General features: G+C 47.9%; 1 protein-coding gene across 1 annotated transcript in view; it reads right to left on the bottom strand.

The window, feature by feature from the left end:
- LOC134839471 (RNA-binding protein with serine-rich domain 1-B-like) overlaps positions 1-22,311 on the bottom strand; it is a 169,738-nt gene extending 147,427 nt beyond the window's left edge. The window contains exon 1 of the mRNA XM_063855039.1: positions 22,290-22,311. The gene's annotated coding sequence lies outside the window, so the exon portion shown is untranslated. The remainder of the gene's footprint in view (positions 1-22,289) is intronic.
- Between the last annotated feature and the right edge of the window lie 712 nt (positions 22,312-23,023).

The following is a 23,023-nucleotide window of genomic DNA, read 5'->3' as shown; positions in this document are numbered from 1 at the left end:
TCAGCTGTTCAGGAGTCGGCACGGCCGTCTCCTGCTCACTGGTGTCTGCATTAGCCTCCAACCATCTCACTGCTAGCATGGCGCTAACCACCACGATTGACACTTGTTGATTCTGATCGGGCAACCCCGTGGAGTACAACTCCTCCACGTCCCAGACTAGGATCAGATTCCCGCGTTTAGGGTACCACAACGTCTGCGCCAAGCAGTGGCAAGGACACTCCCCATGGGTTCTCACTATGTTCCTTCGGGTCCGATACCCTGAGGCTCCCAATAACGGTTCCACTTCCATCAGGATTCTATGTAAATCGTCTTTCTCTTCTATGGTGGGGAATTCAGTGGGTAACGCTCCACTCGCTTTCTGTTTCTGGAACTCACTCACGTCTCCTTCGTTCAGTCTCATGAACTCTTCGCCCACAACGTCTTGCAACTCGCCTTCGGATCTCTTCGGGACTGCCCGAAAGATCTTTGCCAACAAGTCATATGACCTCTCTGACATTCTGGCCAACCTCACGCACTTTGGCACAGAGAAAAGTTGGTCAACCAACACTTGTTGCGTCCTCGCATCCATCACCACCATGTGCGTAGGATACTTGCTATTACAATACGGCGCTGAGCTTGAACCCACCATATATTTTGAACCAGTAGGTCTGTGATAGGCTTCACTATCCTTCAGATTCATTTCTTTCTCTAGGGCTTCTCGCCAGCCTCCAATCTTTTGTTCTGTCTGTAATGCTCCAGGGAATATTTCCACGCTGAGGGACGTCACTAGCTCATGGGCACGCTCCAAGCGCTCGAGCGACTCTATCGAACTCGTCATGCTGCAAAATCCCAAGGCTGTGATCAGGTTTACGTCCGTCACCCCATGGCAGTCTGCGACCAACTCCATGGCACTCTTATCTGACATGCTCAATCTTCCGTACAATCGTGCCAGTTGTCGATGCTGCTCGCTTAGCGTAATCAGGCAGTGTCCCAGGTTACAAACATGTCCTTCCATCCCACTGTGTTGAGCCAAGCATGTGCCTTGCTTCAACCAATTACTCGATGTACCTTCCTCGGACAGCTCCGTGGACGGGTTGCTCTTCTTCTTCGTCAATCTCATGGCCAGCAGGTGTTGTATCATGGCCAGATCATGTAGACTCGCATCATCATCCCGGTCTAACATGATATCCGCGGTCATGTCCCAGATTAAGCCTGCGTTAGGATGGGGACACCAGGAAGGTTTCATGAGTTCCCACATCACTACTAGACTGGTTTTCAAGGGACCGTCCCAAGAACCACAATCAAAACTCACTTGCCCCTTTAGCTCGGGAATCGAGGGCTCGACTACTCGTTCTTCCAAAATACTTCCAAGCTTGGGTTGTTCCACCATCAACATTCCAATTTCCTTAATCCGTTCAACCCAGAAGTTGAGCACTGTGACTTGCTCGTAGTCGAAGTATGCTTCCCTGGCTTCTTCGTTCACGAAGGGATTATACGCCATCCCTGGTATACCAGACACGTATTGGAACGACTTCAGTTTCCCTAGTGTTGCAAACTCTTTTTGTCCTCTGGCCGCTTCAATCAAGTCTCTGCTCACTCTCAATTCTTTGTTGGAGTATCTTCTCACCTCTTCCAACTTGCGATAGCTTTCCATATCATTCGACTCCTTGCTTGGCACGGTCAATGGCATGTCCTGATATAGCTCTAGGAGTGCCCTAAGGAAGTTCCTTTCGCAATCAACTCCCTTTTGCCGAATGATCTTTATACATTCTCCCAACACAGGAGTGGGGATGCGATCCACCACGAACCTGACAAAGCAAAGGGCATCCTTACGCTTAGCCCATGCTATCGCTGAATCGTCTTTCGAAATCAATGCTCGTAGAGCTTCCATTAACTCTAGCTCCTGTTCTCGTGATTTCGAGTCATTACTGGCTTCATACTCCGCCTTTTTGATGCCCATCAAGCACCAAGCCAGTCGTATTTGCAGATCAGTTCTCACGCAAGGATGAGCCAGGTATGCTGCCACAGTAGCAGGTGCATTCATCGTCTCATCGAAGTATTTCTGGAGGGCCGCCCTCCAAGAAATTTCTAGCAGTTTTTCCAATCCGATTTCGTTCGCTTCTGATGACATCACTGTGCCGTACTCTCTTCGATTGAAGTTAGAGTTCTCCGTAAGCCCCTTCAAATATTCTTGCATGGCTCTCTTCTCGCTCCAAGCCATCAGGTGCCCTCTCGCGGAGTTCCTCGCTTTCAACATCTCCACATAACCCCCTGCCGGATCTCCCATATGGACCGATTCCGGCACAGTTATTCGACTGTACTCGACCACGTCGAGTTGTCCTTCCAGTTTCAACTTGGCCATGTTGATTCGCGAGGGCCTATAATCTTCAAGTCCTCCAGATCCACATTGACTGATTACTTCCATTTCTAACTTAGTGTCTGCCAGGGTTCGCGCCGTCTTCTTCGACCTTGTGGCGGTTACGGTCAGACCTGCCAAGAGCATAGGGGGTATCAGATTCTCTTTTTCTCCCCCTGTCAGTGTTGTACTATCTCCCTGCCCGCTCTCGCCTGAACGACCTGCGCTCGTTAAAGAGGTCACCACTGCGTTGGCTCTTGACTTCACCACTCTCGGGTTCATGGCTCGACTTCCTGTCTTCCCTTTTAGTCGCTTCAGCCCTTTCCTGGCTCGTCTGACAGGTAATTTCTTTGCAACATGCTGATCATCGGCACTGTCTTCTGTTACTGACTCGGTCAGAACATCCGACTCCATGGAGCTCACTATTTTTTCCAGGACCTCACGCATGATGGGTTGGTTCAATCCCACCTTCATTATGGACTGCGTCCCATATCGCCTTATCACGTCCCAAGATTTCTCCATGAAGTTTACTCGGCTCCAGATTGCTCCTGTCTTGCCTTCCAACTCCATTTGATATCTTTCCCATTCTTCTTCTGGTAATGTGCTGATGAACGATATCTTCATTGACTCTTCGATTTTCCTCCTCCTTGGTGATTCATAAAGCAGTTTCTGCGGATCCCTGCTTTGGCACTCTCTAGCCTGGCTTATTGGGTCTATCGGAGATAGATCGGCCGACGCCTCTTTTGTAGGAGACATGAAGGACGATGGTGCCATTAGCAATAAACTCCCATCGACTTCCCCATCGTCGTCTTCACTGAACCGGTATTCTAGCAAGTCCCTTTCCAACGCTCCTAGATCGGTCTCTCCCGGTTTCTCCGTCTTACTTCCGGTCCCATCATCGTTATCGTCCTGATCCATCAATTCATCGTCGTCCGCATCAGGTTTCGGCCTAGGTCCCGAGGGTCCTTGTCGCGCGTCTGTGCCCGAATCCGGCCGAGCCGGTACGGTCATGTCTCCTGCATGATAAAACAATTCATCATCGACCAGGAACTCTACCAACTCCTCGCCATGTGGGGCCAGGTCCTCTATCGTTATATATGAGCCACCTCTGCTCTCACTTGCCACCTCCAGCATCACCACTTTCGCTTCTCCTGACCACTTCAGTCTCGATAAGTCATCCGCTGAAGAATATACTTCGTTCCACGTTTCAGCCGAGACCTCTGGTCTCCTGGAGGGTAGTGCCTTGATCTTTTTCCTGCTCCAGGCATCGGGGAATGAGAAGTCAAACGTATGCGCAGCGGCAGCGTTCCAGCTGATGAAGCGCGGCTCCATCCCTCCACTCCACTTCAGCATTCTCTTCTCCGCGTCACGAGCTGCTCCGATACGAGGGGCAATGATGGGAGATGTGACTCCCAACAACATCCTCCTTATCGGTGGATATCGATGGCATTGGTCCGGCAGCGGCCTGGACCCAGGAAGCCATGTTTGTTGATTCTCTCTCGCATGGGCATAGGCTCCCGGCAATTGAGGTACTACCACAGCCTCTCCTGTATCTTTCACCACTGGTCTCAAATTCCAGAGTTTTGGGTTAAACTGGATGTCGGAAAGATCCTCACGGCCCATTCGGCATTTGAAGTGGTTGTTGAAGTCCATCAACACCCAACCTGGCTCTGCTATTCTTCCGAATAGCCTATCATCGCTAGCCAGCTTTCTCAGTTCACTCTGCTCTACCCAATTCAGCACGGAACAATCCACTACTGAGACCAGGTTGACGTACAACACTGAATTCCTGTACGCTTTAACTTGCACATCCGGGAACGCAAAGAACATCACCGGTCCATACACCACTGTGACGAATTCCCTCAGTCCGTGGACCAGAGCCAACGGATCAATCCGCATCATAACAGCTAAGTCTGTTAGTAAGGGCATGCCACAATACTGCTTACATTCGCTTGCGTTCGTCGCCACTTTGTCCTCTCCTGTGACGCTTCTGTTTTGTTGCAAGAGGTATTGAAGTAGGAGAGTCCTCCAGTCTTTCATCTTCTTGAGCGAGGCAGTTTCCAACTGTGCATTGAACTCACGACTGGGTCCCTGTAGTTGTTCAGGGTAACGCAATAGCACAAGCAAGTCTCCCAGTCGACCATAGGTCATGGCAATCAGAGTCAGGAGTCCATCCAATCTTAAATCGGCCAACGCTTGGGTAAAGAGGTTTGCCGGTCCTTTCACAAAGTTTTCATGACCAAATGTCACGTATAAGGCTAGCACCAGGCCAATCGACAACTTCCTGATGTCTTTGACGAAACTCGCGATCAGGTTCCTAGATGCCCTCGGATAGCACGTCGATAGGAAAGATGGCGTCCATCCCACTCCCATTCCACCCAAGATAGCATCTGATCGTTCGTACTGTGCCTTTGTGGCCAGCACGTCAGCTTGGAACTTATCCAGCGACATCGTGTTTACGTCTTGCATCAGTTTCAACATCTTGCCTCCAGCCAACTGCCGGGCATTAAGTAGATTCTTCAGATACACATGTATCTCTTTAATTATTGCCGGCGCATGCTCAAACGCGTCCTCACCCAAGGTGCACAGCCTCGGTGACAGGTACAACCATATATTGTTGTGTGGCTTCGTACGCAAAGCCATTGCCATGAGGTCCTCCTCTGCTGACGTCATGTTCTTTCTGATCATCCTTCCCTGCTCATTCTCTGCCTGATCCATCTGTCTGAACCAGAGATCATCAGCCACCTGTTGTACTAATAGATGATCGTCACCTACCCCTGGTCTTAGCTTCAATAATCTTGCGAAGTTGGACAGCTCCAACCCCAGAACTTCATCTAGCACCAACCGAGTTGTGCTACAATCTCTGAGCCCCTGTATGGCATTCGAGATGTCAGCCCAAACGGCGGGAAGCTCAGATCGGGACGGATAGTAATTGTCCGGGTCCACCACTCTGTTTGGGGCAGGAATTATCACGTTAAATATCCCCTCTGCTATCGTCGTGACCATTGTGTACACAAATTGAAGGGGTTCAGGCAACGCAGCGTAGCCTGGTGACAATACGAAGATCACCTTCACCACATTCATGGTGAAACGTTGTCTTGCTGCTGCCTCTACCTCGGTCATCGCCGAGAGCAGTGTCATTATCGCCTCCCCTATAACTTCGTTACTCGGGATCGATCCATCCGTCAGACGTGACAACAAGCCCCTGCTTTGTAGATGATCATTTGAGCCTGCAACTACTATTACCTGCGGCTCCATGCTGACCACTCTCCGTACACTTATCATCATGCCTATCGCCTGTCCCCAGTCCAGTTTAGGCGCCGTTAAGAAAATCACATCGGGCCAGAACAGAGAACGGGGCGTGTAGAGATAATCGGAGCCGGCCACAACCAGATATTTGGCAGCCTTCATGTCCAAGGGGTCATAAGCTGCAAAAAGGCCATCGCCTATTGGGGCCTTCAGGTTCCCGTATCTCTTATCGTCTCCAACCACTGTTGTAGTTCGGGGGTAATCCCTCGAATACTCGCCCGGCGTCTGACCGGGTGGTTTAGCGAATTGTCTGTACATCTTGTGATGTTTGTTATTGGGCTTGTTCTCCGTCTGGAACTTGCCCTTGCGCACAGGTGGTGTCCTTTCCCGGGTCCTATCTCGAACGTCGGTGAGCGACCGGGTGTTTAAAGGTCCAAAGGTATTGTCATGAGGTAATCCATCCAGGTCTACATGTCGGAGTGAGGTCGAGGAGCTGAATTTCTCCTGCTCTGCTAGCAGCCAATCCACACCCGGTATCCGATAAAGTCGCGACACTGTGGGACTTTCACCGCCAGTCATTCTCATCGCATCCTCCCGACACGTCAAGGTATTCATATTCAACTTCGCCGACATGTCCGTCTTATACTGACCCCAATGACTAGGATCTGATCTATTCCAAAGCAGCCTGCTGCCTGATTCGATCCCCTCCGCTGGCACGGTACTTGTAGACGGTCCTGCTGTCGAAGCAGGATTTGTCGTGGCAGGCGAATCGTTCCTCCTAGACGCGGTCTGGGAGTTATTCCTGTTGTTCTGTTCCACCGATCTGCCGAGTCGGCTTCCAATCGATTGCGGCCTGGGAGGAGGAGCAGTCCCTAGCCTGTCTCTCACGTTCGAGCTCGGAGCGACGGTTGCGGCTCCAACCGTCTCCGTTGCCAAGGGCCCTAGACGGTTGGCGAGGGATTCGGGCACGGTTGCCCTTATTCTACTCCCTCCGGTCGAATTGGCCCGAGCCAAAGAACCGGTCGCCCTCGACTCTTGCTCCGCTTCCCTCAATTGCGTCTGAAACACATCATTAATCCAATGCCTCCCTCGTTGGGTATTGAAGTGCACTCCATCTTTAGTGAGCGCGATGTGGTCAGTCATGCGCAGCATATTTTCGAGATCCAGGAGTCGCAACTCGCCAGGGTTGTTTCTCACCAGACTGCGGGTCATTTCATTCCACCGCGTCACGTTGCCATTCATGAAATCTGCAGCTATAGTGCCCACCAATGGATTTGGTGGTATCGTACACAGGATCACGAGCTTGGGTCTATACTTTTCTTTCAATTCGTTCAATAGGCACACCAATAGAGGTTCCCACTTGTTCTCCGGAGTCACGGGGGCTCTCGAGACGTCATTGGTTCCCAGCATTATTATTAATGTATCCAAATGATCCTCGCTCTGGAACTCCATCATTTTGATGACTTGAGCCACTGAGGCTCCTCCAAAGGACAGAATGGTAGTATGACCATAGACGAAGATCTCATTCAGATCTCTCACCAAACTGTCTCCAATGATCAAATGGCGACTCCCTGGGGGAATTACTTGGTCGTTCGTGGCGGGGTTCCAGCTCATGTCATTCAGGCAGGCTCGAGGATGCTCGGCTGGCACTTGCGTGAACTGATGACGTGCCATCAGATTCTTCCTGATGTCTACCACGCGAGACTTCTCAAAGACTCCACCAGGCGCAGAACACGCTATCGTGCGGGTTGCTCGTTCCGAGCTATTTGATGAATGATCACGACGCTGGGAAGGAACGATCCTAGCCAGTGTCCGCTCAGTGCCTCTGTTGATCTCATCCATCGCGGCTCTGGCCACTTGGTTAAATGATTCCTGAAATTGAGGAGCTAGATAGGTGTCAGAAGGGTCTGGTATCGTAAACCTCTGACTCGAAGCAGACGGTCGTGTCTGCTGAGGAGCCTCGGGCCCCTTTGATGCACGCAAATCCAGAACCTCAGGTCCTCTCGATGCGCACAGCTCCTGCGCGGTTGTCCTGGGGCGTGTGTCGTCAGATCCCTCCGAGGACCTCATGCTCGCCAGGATTTCCGGTGACACTTGGCTCACCTTCGCCATATACAGCTCCTTCAGGTGCTTTATCTCATCCTCCTTGTAGGCCACCTGCAGATCTTCAAATTTCTTTTTCCATTCGTCTCTCTCCCGAGCTATGGCCCTGTACTCCTGAAGTTTGGCACACAGCTCACTCTGATCTCTCTCCTTCTTCTCCAGTGTCTCAATCGTCTCCGACGTCTGGATCTCTATCTCGCTCACTCTCACTCTCTTTAGGGGAGGAGCAGCTGTTGGAGAGTCGACAGAGTGTGACGGGCCTGGCCCATCACGTTGTCTCTTCGCTCCAATGAGTGGCTGCGCAGGTTGGACGGGCAAGGGCATCTCACCTAGCCGGTGGTCCCTTTGCTCACCTAGTCCTGGCTCACGAGCCAGGTCGTGGCCAGACATTTCTCCGCGCCTCCATCTCATCAATCGGTTTCGGCCTCTCTCGGCGGTCCCGGACTCACCGAAGGCCAACATCAACACGACTTCTGTAGGGCGATTCCCTCGACCCTCTCTTCCCAGTGCATTGAGGAGGGCGACCACAAACATCGCCAACCCCGGGTCTTCTCGTGTAAAATCACAATCGATCAGCCGCTGATAGATCTCGTCTAGAGTCGCTCCTAGACTCGCTGAGAGGAATTCCATGAGTTCGTTCGTGTCACCCATTTCTTTTCGTGTTGATTCTTCTTGTCGTGTCGTGTAATTTCTTTCTGTCTCCTCTGATTCAGTGTTCAGTAAACAATTTTCGATCAATCAAGATCTAAAAAACAGGTCGCGACTTAGAACCATCATTTTTGGATGCAACATCAATCAATTCTTTAAAACTCTCCATTGAAATTCTCTTCACAATTCTGATTTAAAATTTAGCACCAAGGTGGATCGTCCACCTTTATCTTTGTCAGAGTAGCACGAATAAGCGCTGTCACCTTGATGACACAAACATAAAACATATCATAACAATAACATAACATAAACACATAAACATCACACACCTATACTTTCATATAAAAACCTAATCCCTAATACTGTACCTAAAACCTAACCTAAAACTTGACTCTGATTCTTATCGAGCAACTTAATAAAAACCACTTATCGCCGAGCGCAATTCTTAGCATATGCTCAGATAGTATTTTTTATGTAAGTAAACCTCTATGTCAGTCTCTGAAAATATCACATGCACAAGAGCGTACAACTCTCTCGGATGTAGCTTTCCCCTATTAGGATCGTATACTGGCAACGAGAGAGAGGTCACACCTCTCTCAACCAGGAAATCCCTAAGTCGAGTCAAGGCCAACACCAAGCTCTCCGGATTCACGTGTTGCCTATCAGTAGCTTTCGTAACCAAAAAAACACAAATATTTCCCTGGTATCTGTGATGCAACAGGGGGTAACGCTATCATTCCTCCTACACCCGGCCTCTGTTTCCATAAAAACTCGATATTCTTGTACTCTCTTTTAAAGTCGGCCGCTAATGCTGTTTTGAAGCTTACGTCCGCAGTTATCGCTATGGCGCACGTGCGTTCCGTGAGTATGAAATCGCTGTCCGTTATAACGATATTGTTCGAATAATGGTTCGGTAGATCAAAATACGATTCAAAGATTCGTCCAAAAGGTGGTTTCTTAGCATTCTCGCCCTCTGTCTCTAGTTCTCCGGTTTCTCTTGCCGATTTCAATTTTTTTATTATGAGGTTTTCGGTGTGGGTGAGTCCTACCCCCACTCCCCGGACAAAAATATCCATCGACGTCCCCGTCGATCGCCCAAAGTCTAGGAGACCGAGGTTGGATTGTGGAACACGTAGAGGACCATCTGGGGCGACCCAGTTGGACTCGGTATTGTCATGACTGATGTATTTGACGCCGTCTCTGTCGACGTCCTGAATCGTCAGGATCGTCTCTTTTGGATCTGTCGGCAGATCGTGGAGCCATTCGAGCACGCGCAAGTTTGTTAGTTCTTGCTCATGAGTCTGTTCCGCTTCTGGTTCGAACTCCACTTCCGGTTCTGATCGATCGTCGATCCAATCTTGATCCATATCGTTCACAAGGTCGATTTCTTCTAGCGTCGCTACTTCGTCCAGCCCCACCAGCGAGTCTATGACATCACTCACTACTATCCGGTCTACAACGAAGTCCTCGCCATACGGATTGTATTTCTTCTGGTTTTTTCCCCTCTTACTTTGGCGTGTCTCCATAGTGAGCGGAAAGTCAGGCTGTATTCCTTTGTCAATTTCGGTTTGTTCCGGGCAATCCCAGTCTTCTTCGGCATAGGGTAGAGTTTCGTCGTCCACCTCTACTCGCTCAGTCAACTCGAGATCCAGTGGTAGATCACAATTGTCCACCATCTCATTCCCGTCGTTCTTGTCGCGAGTACCCCTTTCATTCACTTCACAAGCAGGATCCACTATTAAATAGTCTCCCTCTTGCATGTCCGCTGGGATGCACCAATCCTCGGACGAGGCGTTGTGTGGTTTGATATTCTCGTAATGAGCCGCTCTTCCGGTGCTCAGCCGATAAAAACGACCTCCTTGATGCACCTCTGTTATCTGAAATGGACCACGCCATTTCTTTAATAGTTTCTTGGTTCCTTTTGGTGGAACCACTTCCTGGAACACCCAGACGTAGTCGCCAACTGAGTAGGCTTTTGCATCGGCCGTCCTTTTATCGAACCTCCTTTTTTGTCTAATCTGCGCCTGTTGCGTATTCCTCCTGCATAAGTCATTGAGGTCCTGTTGTCTTCTAATAACGTCCCGCACGTACGTTTGCGGTGCTGTCCTCTTCCCTTCATATTCAGGGTAGAAGAACGTTAACGGGAGTGCTTTTTCATGACCCGTCAGCATCATATGTGGGCTTATTCCCGTGGTGGAATGCTCCGTGCTGTTGTAAGCACCCATCACTTGCGGCAAGTGCTTGTCCCAGTCATCCATATAGCGTGAGCAGTAGACTCTCAACATGGATACCAGTGTGCGATTCTGCCTCTCGACTAGGCCATTCGTTTGCGGGTGATAAGTGGTCGAGTGGGCCTGCGCTACCTGCGACCTTTTCATTAACTCTTTCGTGAGATCACCTACGAATGCTTTGCCATTGTCCGATTGGAACGTGATGGGGCAGCCATGCCTTGCTATCCACACGTTTATCAAATGATCGCATGTTTCTTCTGCCGACGCTGTCATGCAGGGTGCTGCCTCCGCATACTTTGTAAAATGGTCGATCATTACCAGCACCTGATTATAGCCCGTTGCTGTCATGCAGATTTTCTGATGATCAATTTGCACCACTTCGTTGAAACCTGACGATTCTATTGACTGTAGGGGGAACCTTAGTTTCCTGGGATCCTTTGCCTGTTGACAAGACAGGCATGCGGCTATCCATTTCTCACAAGCCTTCTTCAATCCCGGCCATTCGAATCGTTTTTGTATCCTGTTATACACTTTGTCCACGCCTTGATGTCCCATCTGATCATGTGAGCGAAAGAGCAATTCAGTCTGGTACAACTGTGGTAACACTATTGAATTGTATTTATAAAGGACCTTGTCCTCCTCCTTGCGCTTACAGGCTACGATTCCGTCCTTATTCAGGTACAACAAGTCTTTCCTCTTCAGGTAAAATTGCTTCAGGATTTTGTAGCTGTCTTCTTCCAAGTCTCCCTTGTCAGGTGCTCCATTCTCGATCCATCTTTTCAGACTGCTCGTCATTCTATCATTTCGTTGAGCCCTCAGGAGATCCGACAGCCTGTACCTGGCTTTCAAATACGTCTTCACCACGTTCATTTGCCCACTCATTATCTCCGGAGCATGAGCATCGTCCATCAACTTGACACACCATATCTTTTTCAAAGGCGTCGCTTCTTGCACAGATGGTTCCAGATTGGTACGGACGACCGTACCATGTGGCAGCAATCTGGTTGGGCGTTTTGAAACTGCTATCAGCTCGAGCTCGTCTGCGGCATTATCTACCACAGTGCCCTCTTCATCTGAGGTGTATCTGTCCCTGTCTGGATCCTGATGTGTTTCTCGGTCCAGCCCACGCTGCTTCCAGTCTACCAATAAGGAGTGGATTGCTATCTCTGACACATCGGAATTGGAAGTTGTTTCAGACGTGTTATCCCCGGACTGGGGTCTCGAGTCACCACTTGAAACGACTGATTCCTCAACATCATATTCCAAGTTGTCTGAGATGTTTCTTGACTCCCCGGACAAAACTCTGTCCATCGGTCGCTTTGAACCCGACTCCCCGGACAAAATTCTGCCCCTAGGTGGTCTAGTCAACCTCTCCCCGGACAAGTCGTCCTGCACGGGCTCAAAGGTGTCTGACTCATCAGAGGAGACGTCCTTGACTGGCTCGAAGGTGTCAGACTCCCCGGACATTGTCTCGTCCATGGACGAACAATCTGGGCTTGGCTCATATTCCTCTTTTGCATCCGTGAAGTGCACTCTCCTCGTGAAGCTAGATTTCGACCTGATCCTGACTTCCTCAGTAGCTTGGTTTTGATTCGATGTTCCATATTCAGTGAACGAAGTTCTCAACAATACTTCTTTCGGCATCGAGGTCACCAGCTGGTTGACGATCGACCTGCAATCCCGTTCAACGCCTCGGCTGCGAATGGACACTGGCCTCTTCTCTGTTCTCTCGGTGACAGTCAACCTCTGCATGGTCTCCATCCATTCACGATCATGCCTATTCACTTCCCTATCCAACAAGTCACGGAGTTTTCCCATGACGTCCGGCGCCACGTTCACCGCCTTATTCAATAAAGCGATGCTGTTTATACCCAGCCTGGTCAGTTCTTGCTGTACCAAGTTGGATCGGACTAGCAGGTCCAACGGAACGGGTTCGCTTCTGGCTAAAAGCTTTATCTCCGCGGCCGTCTCCACTGGAAGGTCAGGGTGTCCAGGTATAGGATGTCCTGATTTGTCTAACCACCTAGTAAGTGGCAGCTTATCGTAGGTTTCTTTGTCCAGAAAGGAAAACCCCTCTTTGATCTCTGATTGGTTAGCTTGCTTCTCCTCGAGGCGCTCATAAAATTCTGTCTTTTTACTGAGGCTATCTGCGTTCTGGTGCTTGTCACGGGTACGGTGCTCTATGATCATGTGGTATCCATCCAAGCGCACGATCCAACGACCAATGTAGCTTTGATCCATCGAATAGGTTTTCAACCAGGCAAGGGCACGATTGTCCACACGTAACTTGAATGGAGCACTCCCCAGGTAGGCCCTGTATTTTTCCACGAATGTGATCACAGCAAACATCTCCGCTTTTGGTGCGCCGTACTTCATCTCAGTGTCACTCAGGACTTTACTTCCATAAGCTATCGGACGAAGAACCGTTCTCCCGTTCCACTCCTGCTCTTGGTGAAGTATGCCTGGTATCGCAACCACTGATGCATCCGTGTCCAGCACGAACATTCCCTTCTCCGTTGGCATGCCGAGGACCGGTGCCTCGCAAAGTTCACGTTTGATGTTTTTAAATGAGACTTGTGCCTCATCCGTCCAGGTGAACTTTTTGCCCTTGTTTCTCATCAATCTCTGCATGGGGTATATTTTGTCAGCATACCCCTTGATGAACTCACGATAATAATTGGCGAATCCCAGAAAACTCATCAACTGTGTATCTGTTTTAGGTGCCTTCCAGGTCAACACCGCTTCAACCGCTTCAGGATCTGGTCTCACTCCATGTTTGTCAACCAGGCGGCCCAAATACTTTATGGAATCCCTGAGGATTTCACACTTAGAGGGTTTGCATTTCAGACCCGCCTGCTTCATGCAAGAAAACACCTCCTCCAACCTCTCTATGTGGTCTTCTAGGGTTGGTGTTGCAATCACAACATCATCGACATAACACATGATGAGATTCCCGTATTTCTTAGTGACGCTCGTGAGTGCCTGAGCCATCAGTCGCTGGAATGTGGCCGTCGCGTTGCACAATCCGAATGGCATCCTCTTCCACTGGAATAGTCCCAGCTCACACGCGAAACCTGTTTTCTCTCGATCTTGCTTTCTGAGTGGCACTTGCCAGAATGCTGAGCCCAAATCCAACGTCGTGAAGAACTTAGCGTCTCCCAGCTTGGATAGGCTCTCATCGATGCGGGGAATGGGGTATGCGTCTTTTATAGTCACTGCGTTCAGATAACGGAAATCACAACAAAACCTGAGTTGCCCCCCTTTCTTTTTCGCCATGACCACGCCACAAGCCCATGGGGACTTCGACGGCTCAATCATGTCGTACTCCATTAACATTTCAATTTCCTTCCTACACGCTTCTGACTTATTTGGGGTCATTCTTCTCGCCCCTTCCCTATGAGGTACCGAGCCCTCTTCTATCTCAATCTCGTGCTCTACAAAATTGCAACAACCTATATCGGCCTTATGCTTTGAAAAAACGTCTGCGTTCCGATCTAGCACCGCCCTAAGCGAATCTAGTTCCTTGTCAGATATTTTACCCTTCAGATGTTCTATCTCAGGTAGGACAGGCCTATTCGCTGCTAACTCTGCTTCCGTCGGCCTCTCAGGAAAGTTGGAACAACTAGACAGCCCATCATCTGTTTCCGACTTCATTGAAAACAATTTCCTAGAAGATTTCAATTCAATTACTCTTTTCATTATACATTCTTGGTTCGCATGTAATGGACATTTAGTTACGTCAAACTTCTTCAAGTTTTCCACACTCAGAAAGTCTGTGTTCAGAGGCAAAGCGTAGCCAAGTTTCTTTCCCCTCTGTATTGTCACTGTTGTTGCTTCTGTGTTCAATAACACACTCACACACAGTCCGCTCTGAGTGAGTGAGAAGCTTCTTCCTAAAATAGCCGAGCTTTTACTGTTTGGATTTGGTACCAGACACACCTGTCTGTCATTGCTGAGTTCATTCAAGTTCCTCATCCTAAACGTCGCTACTACGGCTTGGTTCGGTTTTAATCTAACTTTTCGATCCAGAAAAATCGGCACCTTGGCCTGATTAATTAATATCTTATTAAGGGGTCTTTTCTCATACTTTCTTTCAGGATCCTTGATCCTAATCAATCCGTCATTGAGATCAATCGTGACGTCAAAGTTGCGAACGAAATCCCTTCCTAGGATGAACTGGTCGGATTCATCCAAATTCTCTACTACTAGGAAGCTCATCCAAAGATGTCTTCCTCCAAGCTGCAGTGAGATGATCGGGGTTCGTCCGGCGACATAGATCGCTCCCTGATTGGCAGCTGCCAACCTGATGTTTGTCGGTATGAGATCCGATCTTTCAAAACCCATGTCGGTCCAAGTTTTGACTGGCATGACACTAACCACTGCTCCCGTGTCTAGCAGCCCCTTTACTGAAAGTTGTCTGCCTTGCACGTCCAGAACGTGTGCGGCCAGATCTGCCTCGCAACCAATATGCACAGCATCTTGTTCGAGCATCGCGTTGTGTCCGATTCGTCTGACCTTCAGCTCCTCTTGACCAATGTATATCCGGCCAACCTGATCGTTCGCATCAGTTATGTGAGCTTTCGTGTAGATATTGATGCCATCCACGTTCATCAGAATCGGGTAAGGGCCATGGACATCGATATAATGTCCGTCCACTTTCATCAGCTCGGACCTCCCGTTGTGAGCAGCGCTCGCACTGCCCTGGAGTCCAGTTTGGGATCCTTCTCCTTCAGGTAGTCGGCATAGATGTCCAGGTGGATTAGTGTAATCTCGGATGGTTCACTCAAGTTCTTGACCACCTGGTGCCCTGCGACTGAGAAGATAGACATTATTTTGGTCCCTGCCTTCGTCATGCCGAAAGTCTTGCCAGATATAACGTTCAGTTTTAGTCCCTGTTTCTTGGGCTCTTTTTCGTCTTCTGCTCTTGTCGTCTTACTCAGGACATTAAGACTTTCCCGAAGATCTGTGCTCTCCAGCTCCGACCTTACCCATTGCTCCACTTCTTTCGTGGCTAGGTCTTGTTTGACATTCTGCAGAGCTGTCCTTGCCGCCAAGCCGTAATCCACCTTGAGTGGGCTAGACGACTCTGTTTCGAGGTTCGAGGCTACCCCCTCGTCAGGCCATGTCTTAACCTTTTAGTCGTGAAAGTGCTCGGTGTCGTCTCCTTTCTCCGAGATTCAGCCTCGTTCATCAGACGTGCTCGACTGGCCTTGACACCCGAAAGCGCCTCTTCGTGGCGGGGATGTTTCGCGTCCGCTACTGCGTCCCAAAATTGAGTACAATCCGACTTGAAGTGTCCCTCCAAATTACAGAAGAAACACCTCGGACCATATTTCATGATGAGCCCTCTCACGTACTCTTCATGATTCTCGTCGGTCGCGTCAGCGTCCTCGAGAAAGTAGCCTATGGCCTTCATGTTCTGTTTGTATGCAGAACACGCAGAAACGTGATGGTCCATCGAACCACAATTCGCACACGACCTCCTCTTGTCCATGTCATCGCGAGGTTTGTACCAACTGGAATTCGCACCAGTGTTTGTCCCGCTATAGTTGCCATAATTGCTGTAACGGTTTTGCGCCCTCGGTTTTATCAGTAAATACTCGCGTGACTTCATACGCAAGTCGTCGGGCGTGGGTACCTGGTCAAGCGACAGGGTGAAGTGAGTGGCCAACATCGTCTTCAACTCCTCACTCCTTACACCATCCATGAACTTCGAAGCGATCGCCAAGTTTCGTTCGGATATTCTCTCATCCGGGTTGCTCCTCCTCCTGAGCAATTCAAGGTCGTCCAAGAATTTATCTATTGATTCTTCATCTCTCTGACGCCTCTTCTCGAACTTCACCATGGCCTGGTGCCCTTGTACTCCAGAGCCGAAACGATTCAGCAGGATGTCGAATATCTTGCGAGCGCTGTCTCTCTCATTGGCTCTTTTCGCCATTACACAATTTAATGCAGTACCCTCCAGGTTGCTCGTCAGCGCGCTGCACTCTTGTTTCTTGGAGAGATTCTCTTCCTCAAAATGTAACTTCATCACCTCTATCCAAGTATCAATGCAGCCGTCTGACTCGTCTTTATATGACTTCGGCTTTTTCAGTGTTCTTCTTGACCTCTCTCCTCTCTCGGTTGACTTCGAGAGCTTGGTGATGAATGTTTCAAGAGATCTGTTCAGAGGCTCAAACATCGAGGCATACATCGTTGTGTCTTGTGAGACTGTAGTCAGATCTGGTACTGAACTGACTTGTGGCACGGTTGGCAATCTTGTCTCCGGGGTGGCATCTGCCTCCGGTGGGACTGGATTTGTCCAGCCAGGCCTCTGCGGGGCTGCCCTTGGCCGCTCCTTGTTTCTATGTTCGTAGTTCGTTCTCGAGCCTTGCTGGGCTCTGGCACTGTTGCCCGTACCATTTCCAACATTCGCATGGCGTGAGCGCTCCCTTGAGTTGGAATGCTCCTGCCAATTATTCCCATTCAGGATCGCGTCAAGCTTCCGCATCATCAAGTCAGATTTGGCGTCCAACCTCCTTTCCAGGCCAGTCATCGTTTGGGCGTAGGTATTATCATGATCATTCAACAATCGCTCGATCTCTCTTGTCATCCTAGCCTCTCTTTCCTTTGACTCTTTGTTTGCCTGAGCCAGGCTCTCGGCCAGGCATTGATCGGTGTCACGAATCAATTGAGCCTGATCAAACCTCGCCTGCGACTTCACGTGCGTTAGCTCATCTTTCAAATTCTCTCGACCATGGTGAGCTCTCTCGTCAACTTGATCTATCCGCTTAGTCATGTCTCGCCTCAATTCATCCAGGCCATTCATCACACCAGCGAACATATCACTTATGTCACCAGCTGCCCCCAGTGGCGGGGTTAGCCCCAGAGAAGACGAGGTCAACTGTGGCTGTAGCCTAGTACTTGATGACGCACCGCCCTTTTGCTTGTGCATTGACGTCATCAGTCTGTCAAACGTTGATGATGCTCCCATCGTTATCCCATCTGACATAGGCCTGGTCGGCGAGGCAGAAGATGCCTCCCTGCTCATGTCGTTCCTTGGGCACGGTGTGAAGTTCACATCCGGATGGGTTATCTCCGGGTAGTCATCACTGGAAGTCAAACCTACAGTTGGTTGTGACGCCATGCGTTCGTCGTACAAGGACTTCCAACTCTTCTTGGCCTTCGAGAACGTCTGCTCTTCACCCGGACTCATACTCGACATCATCGCGTTGTTACTCTGTTTGGCCAAGGATGAGTGTGCACTTGTCAGATGTGAAGGTTCCTTTCTCCATTTATAGCTCTTAGTCTCTGATTTGGACATTCCCCTGTACAACACTTCCTCCCGAGGTTCGACCTCGGGACGCTCCGAGGTCTCCTCTGTCCTCTCGACTTCCTCTCGCTCGAGGACCCCGTCTGGCTCAAAGTCGGGTCGAATGAGCGTTCGCTCCCCTTCGTCAAAGGGATCCACCGGCGTTTCGCTCGCAGGCTCGGCCTCGGCTCTCCGCCCTTGATTGCCATCAAGGTTTTTCTCGCTCCTTAGTCTCATTTCGATCACTGAAAGATCAGGTTGACCTTTAGTCGATTCGTCTTCAGCAAACGCGTCGGAAGCGCTGCTAAACGAGGTTTGGCTACGCCTAGTTCTAAATTTCCGCGTGCTTCCCTTGCTTAGCCTGGGAATTTTAGTAGTCGACCCTAACGAGTCCCTGCGCTGCATAGTTTTGTACAAAATGAAAGTATTCGTAATTTGATGGCAATGCAAACGTACCACAAACAAGATTTAGTTAAATCACTTAACGCTGCCTACTCGATTCCGTCAGTATCAAAATGTCTCTTAGATCTCTCACGACTAAATTAGTGACTCAGTTAAAGTTACACACAGGGTCTACCCAGTATTGATATAATGCTAACTCAACCCGGTTGTATAATATAACAGTATCACTAAGTTTCCACAAGATATAATCGACACACAAAACACAATCGATAATCAGATAAGAATATCCTACAGGTGACAGCGACCTTTTGTCAGTATCAATTTATCGCCACACAATTTATCAAGTCACTGCTTTGTTAAAATTAAACAATCTTCGATAAAAAGCAGTGATGATTCAGAAATAGATAAATAAAACTTAGTCTTAAAGAAAAAGACTTCCCCCAATCGGAACGATCCGAAAGAACGAAGCCCAGGACACAGTCTTCTCAAGTGGGTGTGTATTTGCCTAATACACCCACCGAGGTCTTCTTTTAGGTGTCCTGCGATTGCCCGAGCTGTCCTACTAAGTAGCTCAAGGCAACCTCTTGGTCGAAAATTCGTCAAATCTATGAAAAAGCTCTCCCACACTCGGACTGCTCCAAGTGCACGAGAGTAGGGAACAATTCTTCTTCTCAAGTGGGTGTGTATTTGCTTAATACACCCACCGAGGTCTTCCTTTATTTGTTCCCGGATTGCCCGAACTTTCCTATTAAGTAGCTCAAGGCAACCACTCAACCAAAATCACAATCAAAAAAAATCTTGTTCGGGTACTTCTAATACACCCAATATAGAATCCAAAGTTGATCACGAATTTCCGGGTCAGAATGGGTTCTTATGACCCTGATAAGCACGCCTAATATCCTAATATGATCCTAATTAAATGGATATTTTCCGTTTCCCAAATTGCCACAGAAGGTTTACTCAAGTCTCTTACAAGGAGGGTCGCTAGAAGGTTTAAGACACTCTGGAGGGTTACCTCGGAGGGTACCTCAATCACTCAAGTTACTTAGGAGGGTATCTTAATTACCCAAGTTACTTCGGAGGGTCCCCCTAAATTTACTAAGGAGGGTCAATAAGATGCTTAATACGCTCCGGAGGGTCACTTCGGAGGGTACCTCCAAAATTTTCAAATTTTCTGATCTCACTTTGAAGGTTCTCCTACTAGCTTCAAAAAGCGTCAAAATAAGCTAAGGGTTCTAGGGGGAGCTGTTTCAACTTCTTAGGGTGATCTCGTGGAAATTTTCCACTAAGGAGGGTTGCTAAAGGGCTTAGCTGACTCCGGAGGGTCACTTCGGAGGGTTCCCCCAAAATCAAGAAAAAGGGTTAAATCACCGCAGTAAAGCCTCTGAAAGCGGTCTACCTGACTTAAAACTAGGTTGGCTGACACGGTCAACCTTCCCAGTTGAATAAAAAGATGTTTTGATAAAATTTTCTGCCGCTCGGAGGGTTGCCCGTTACTTGGACCCTCCGAACCAACAAATTCTAAAAAATTTTACTTTTCCGAAATAATCAACCCAAAAACGGTTGCGATTCGGAAAAGTGGTCAAAAACGTCGACTTATGGTACCAAAATTATCCCGATCGGATAACTAGTCTTTGAGAAATCGCCAAAAACGCGTTCGTCAAAATGGCCTTTTTCACCACCTGTATAGGATCTGAAAGACTTTTTTCGCAATTCCGGTCGAAAGTGCCTAAAAATACTTGAAATGAGCGTAGTAGCCCTGTACGGCACTGGAATAATGCAAAAAACCGGACCAAAATTGGTTTAGAAACAAAAATTTGGCCAAAAACTATCAAATTTGGACCCTCCGATTCCTTCCTTTTCCAAACCTTAAGTCGTTAGCTCTATCCACGGAGCTACTCGGAGGGTTACCCAAAAATTTCTCTAGTAACCTAGCACGTTATGCTAGCACGCTCCTAACGCAAAAAATTTTATTGCTCTAACTCTAAAAACTCAAAAACTCGATCCCCAAAACAGATTGACAAAATACAGAAAATTATCAAAATTTTGGTCGAAAAATTCTCGTTTTTCTAACTTCCACTGAACCTTTGCTCACGCGGTTTCTTTAATAAAGGGGATCGAACTACGTGGCTACTCTCTATATAAAAGCTTTTTGCCTATCGGAAAAGCTCGGATATCCGAAAATTTGGGGGTCTATAGTTTGGTCGAAAATTGGTAATTTTCGACAAAAAATGGGTGTTTCTTGGGTCTAAATAGGAGATAAGTAATATGTAGTAAGGACAATAATCGATAAATAGTCGTTAATAAATAGTACTATACCCTCCTTTGCACCAAAATATCCGAATTAAGACCCTTAACTCGGAAATTTGTAATCGATGGAGGGTACAATCGGACCGCGCCAATCGTGCCCCCCACCACTTAAGTTTTAAGGAAATAGTACCCGAACGATACTAAAATTGCTTCAACGATACCCAACAGTCGTTGCGGATGTTGTCCTTGATGTCCCTGTTGAGTGTGGAACACGTTGATCAGCCTGCCACTCTACCCTCCGGTCACCGGCAAAATCACCATTAACGTGCTTAAACACTCAAATTACACTCGAGGGAGGGTACCCAACCCTTCACCAAAACACACAATCTCTCTATCAGAAACGATATAAATCAATCTGAAACAACAACAAATAGGAAGGTCAGATCACATCTCGTCCGGAAATAACATATAAACTGTCACTTTATGTTTTTTACTGTTTTTGGTCTTTTTTGGATTTTTTTACTGTTTTTTGTACTTTTTTGTTTTTAAATAAATTTGTTTTTGGCTTTTTCTTGGTTATACACTATTTTTGTTTGGTTTTACGCTTTCTCTTTAATTGTTTTTGATCCTGGGACCTCAGGACAAGCGGGCTCTAGATTTCCCACCTAACCCTCCGGCCCCCGGAATTTTCGGTGTTAACTAAGTTAAAAAGCTAAATTGCACTAGACGGAGGGTACGCACCTTCCCCCTAGTACAACAACGGTCATTAAGGCCTCTAACTCGCGCTTACGCCCGGAGCGGAGGGTACGTCGCTGAAACGCTTGCTGATCATGATGGTTTCATGCCTTTAACAGGCCCACCCAGGAGCGCCATAAAAACGTCTATGTAACATTCGCCCAAATATCACACAGCGACGGAGCGTAGAAAAAGTACCTATCAACGACTGGCAGGCGTCAGTTACCTTAATTCTACTCGTTTTTCACCGTCTCGACCTTGCCAGTTGATTTTCTGGTCTGTTTAGGGCAAAGTAAAAAGTTACCATTTTTAGGCCATCAGTCAAACGACTTTTGATCAGCTTTCGTTTGCATGCGAACACAACCACATAGCTGAGTCTCGGATCCTCAGACTACGTGATTGTCATTAAAAACACGGCTCGAACAACCTATTTTTATATGTTTTTGTGTGACAGTTTTATATTAAATCCATTGGAGATGGATTGACCCTTTCCTTTTTCTATCTACTCATGTCCTGAAATATCAAATAATATCGGTGTTTAATTCAGATCTAGGACATTACAGCAGCTGTTATAGTCAGTTTACACAGTCCCTTCACATATAACAGTCTCTGGGGGACCAAGCCTCCGCTCCCGTGATTTTCTTGAGATAACACTCTTATCTCCTATATTTCGTGTCCCGGGAGGGTTCCGTGGTATTTCTCTTCCCCCCACTGAAGCCTCCGTCTCCACAAATATCTGTCGCCAAGGTCCTTATCGTGTGTTCTTGCCACGATAAGAGGCTCCGTAATTTTTCTGTCTCTGATACAACCGTTCTTCACAATTTCTATCGTGGTTCTGATTTTCGTCTTTTTTATTCAAAATGGCCGTCTTTTTTCTATTTCTCAGAAATGTTCTTCTTCCGATCGAAATTTTAAAAATAAAAATTCTAGAACATTCTGACCCTCCGTCGCAACATTTTTCTGTTCATAAGGCCTTTAGTCACTTTTATTTCTGTCGCGGGAAGGTTATGCTGTGTCATCTGGCAGAATGGCACAATATGAAACTATTTAATAAGTTTATCACAACAATTAGGCTAATGAAGCCTCGTAACGAAGCCGAAGAAAAAAACGAAGACTCTTATCGTGATAACACGACACGATAAGACGCTTAACTGAATGAGAGGATACTGAAGGAAGTTCCAGTGGGATAAACGGAGCGGATGCGTACCCTCTCGTGCCACGAAATCAGGGAGATAAAAATGTTATCCCCGGGGAACACGGAATTGGAAGCCCGGTGCCCTAAAAACCGTTAGAGACTGTAGATACATATTTTAGCTACTGTAATGCCCTGAACGATTTAATTAACTCCAATATTGTTTAGTATTTCAGAGCATGAGTAGTCAGAGTCCAGAAAAGAGTTAATCCATCTCCAATGGATTTAGTATATAACTGTCACTAAAAACGTAGTAAGATATGGTTTTCTAGCCGTGTTTTCAGTACTAATCACGTAGTCTGGGGATCCGAGACCCAGCTATGTGGTTATTTTCGAATGTAAATAAAGCTGAGCAAAAGTCGTTTGGCTGATGGCCTAGAAATGGTTTTTTAAGTATCTGACGTCAAGCAGTCGTCAATAGGTACTTTTCTACGCTCCGTCACTGTAATGTATGGGCGAATGTTACACAGTTGTTGTAATTTGCCTTCTAAATTTGACTGCTCAGGCCTTTTTAGTTCCCGAAAAATGCCGTTGCTTATGATTTTTCAAAAATTTAACAATGGTGGGGTGCTGTCGAGTTACTCTCA

The sequence above is a fragment of the Symsagittifera roscoffensis genome, chromosome 2, assembly GCF_963678635.1.
Source record: "Symsagittifera roscoffensis chromosome 2, txSymRosc1.1, whole genome shotgun sequence".
Taxonomy (NCBI): Eukaryota; Metazoa; Xenacoelomorpha; order Acoela; family Convolutidae; genus Symsagittifera; species Symsagittifera roscoffensis.
Note: the sequence above shows the minus strand (reverse complement) of the source record. Positions and strands in the feature narration are given on the sequence as shown.